Genomic DNA, 2,890 nt, shown 5'->3' with positions numbered 1-2,890 from the left:
CTGTGTTCTCCTTTAGGATTTGGATGGACTCCTGTCTCACATTGAGGTCTTTCAACCATTTGGAGTCTATTTTTGTGTGTGGTGTAAGGAAATGGTCCAGTTTCATTCTTCTGCATGTGGCTATCCAATTTTCCCAACACCATTTGTTGAAGAGACTGTCTTTGTTCCATTGGACATTCTTTCCTGCTTTGTCGAAGATTAGTTGACCATAGAGTTGAGTGGACCACATCTTCTTTATCCATTCATCTGTTGAAGGGCATGTCAGCTCTTTCCACAGTTTGGCTATTGTGGACATTGCTGCTATGAACCTTTGGGTGCATATGGCCCTTCTTTTCACTACATCTGTGTCTTTGGGGTAAATACCCAGGAGTGCAATTGCTGGGTTATAGGGTAGCTCTGTTTTTAATTCTTTGAGGAACCTTCACACTGTTTTCCAAAGTGGCTGTACCAACTTGCATTCCCACCAACAGTGTAAGAGGGTTCCCCTTTCTCCACAACCTCTCCAACATTTGTTGTTCCTTGCCTTGTCAATTTTTGCTATTCTAACTTGTGCAAGGTGGTTTCTCAATGTTTTGATTTGAATTTCCCTGATGGCTAATGATGATGAACATTTTTTTTGTGTGTCTGATAGCCATTTGTATGTCTTCCTTTGATAAGTGTCTTTTCATGTCTTCTGCCCACTTTTTGACTTGATTATTTGTTTTTTGGGTGTTGAGTTTGAGAAGTTCTTTATAGATCTTGGAAATCAGAACTTTGTCTGTAGTGTCATTTGCAAATATCTTCTCCCATTCTGTGGGTTGCCTCTTTGTTTTGTTGACTGTTTCCTTGGCTGTGCAGAAGCTTTTTAACTTGATGAAGTTCCAAAAGTTCATTTTTGCTTTTGTTTCACTAGCCTTTGGAGATGTATCTTGAAAGAAGTTGCAGTGGCCGATGTCGAAGAGGTTACTGCCTATGTTCTCCTCTAGGATTTTGATGGATTCCTGTCTCACATTGAGGTCTTTTATCCATTTTGAGTTTATCTTTGTGTATGGTGTTAGAGAATGGTCGAGTTTCATTCTTCTGCATGTGGCTGTCCAATTTTTCCAGCACCATTTATTGACGAGACAGTCTTTTTTCCATTGCATATTTTTTCCTGCTCTGTCGAAGATTATTTGACCATAGAGTTGAGGGTCCATATCTGGGCTCTCTATTCTGTTCCATTGGTGTATATGTCTGTTTTTGTGCCAGTACCATGCTGTCTTGGTGATCGTTGCTTTGTAATATAGCTTGAAATCTGGCAACGTGATGCCCCCCAGCTTTGTTTTTTTTTCAACATTTCCTTGGCGATTAGGGGTCTTTTCTGATTCCATACAAATTTTAGGATTGAGAAACTACTAAATTTTTTTTTAAAAAGAGATAAAAGGAAATCATAAAGTGCTCAATTAAAATGAAAAAAAAAAGAAAATGAAGGAAAAGATATAAATAAACAAATGCCATAAATACAAACCAGGTACAAATATGGTAGATAGCAATCTAACTATGTCAATATCACTTTAAATATGAGCAGTATAAATACATCAATTAAAAGACAGAATGTCAAAATAGATAAAATAAGACAAAACTATGTTTTGTCTACAAGAAATTCAGTTTAACTCTTTTCCTCCCTGGCTGCTTGAAGCTTGGCCGCCATCATGAATGACACAGTAACTATCTGGACCAGGAAGTTCATGACTAACCGACTACTTCAGCAGGAACAGATGGTCATTGATGTTCTTCACCCCAGAAAGGCAACAGTACCTAAGACAGAAATTTGGGAAAAACTAGCCAAAATGTACAAGACCACACCAGATGTCATATTTGTGTTTGGATTCAGAACCCATTTTGGTGGTGGCAAGACAACTGGCTTTGGCATGATTTATGATTCCTTGGATTATGCAAAGAAAAATGAACCCAAACACAGACTTGCAAGACATGGCCTGTATGAGAAGAAAAAGACATCAAGAAAATAGTGAAAGGAATGCAAGAACAGAATGAAGGAAGTCAGGGGGACTGCAAAAACCAATGTTGGTGCTGGCAAAAAGAAGTGAGCTGGAGATTGGACAAAAGAAGGAGTAAAGATGCTGCAGTGGCTTTATCTGTGGTGGTTGTGCAGATTTTTCATGAGAGGATCAATAACCTAAGAATGTTAATGTGAAAAAAAAATTCAGTTTAATTATAAGTACTTAGATAGGATATTAGTAAAGGGATGGAGAAAGATGTACCATATTACCACTAATCAAAAGAAAGCTGGAGTAACTATATTAATTCAAACAAAACAGATTTCAGAACAAGAAAAATTGTTGGGTAAAAGAAGGGTGTCACATAATAATAAAAGGTCAGTTGTCTAAGAAGAAATAATAATCTTAAATGTGTATGCATCTGACAGCATAGTGCCAAAATTATGAGGCAAAGGTTGAGGGAAGTGAAAGGAGAAATTCACAAATTCACTGTCATAGTTGGAAATACCAATACTTCTTTTTCAGTAATTGACAGATCAAGCAGACAGAAAATCATTAAGAATATAGTTGAACTGATCAGCACTATCAGTCAACTTGATCTAATTGACATTTATAGAATACTCCTTCACAAAACAATACACTTTTATCTCAAACTCACATGGAACATTAACCAAGATAGAACACATTCTTGCCCATGAAACACAACTAAAATTTAAAAGAATAGAAATCATAAAAAATATGTTCTCAAACCAACTGGAATTAAACTAGAAATCAACACCAGAAAGGTAGCTCGGACAATCCCCAAAGATATTTGGACATCCCCAGAGTTATGGAAATGAAACAATGCAATTCCAAATAATTATTGAGCCAAATAAGAAATCTTAAGGGAAATTAAAAAAAACAATGAACTAAAA

The 2,890-nt window shown here is 36.5% G+C and overlaps 1 pseudogene; it reads left to right on the top strand.

Moving 5' to 3' along the window:
- The first annotated feature begins 1,653 nt into the window (after window positions 1-1,653).
- On the top strand, window positions 1,654-2,319 carry LOC145716082 (small ribosomal subunit protein eS24 pseudogene; annotated as a pseudogene).
- Window positions 2,320-2,890: the final 571 nt, after the last annotated feature.

The sequence above is a fragment of the Leptonychotes weddellii genome, chromosome 11 (genome assembly GCF_054177405.1).
Source record: "Leptonychotes weddellii isolate Sample4059 chromosome 11, ASM5417740v2, whole genome shotgun sequence".
NCBI lineage: Eukaryota > Metazoa > Chordata > Mammalia > Carnivora > Phocidae > Leptonychotes > Leptonychotes weddellii.
This window is presented reverse-complemented; position numbering and strand designations above follow the sequence as displayed.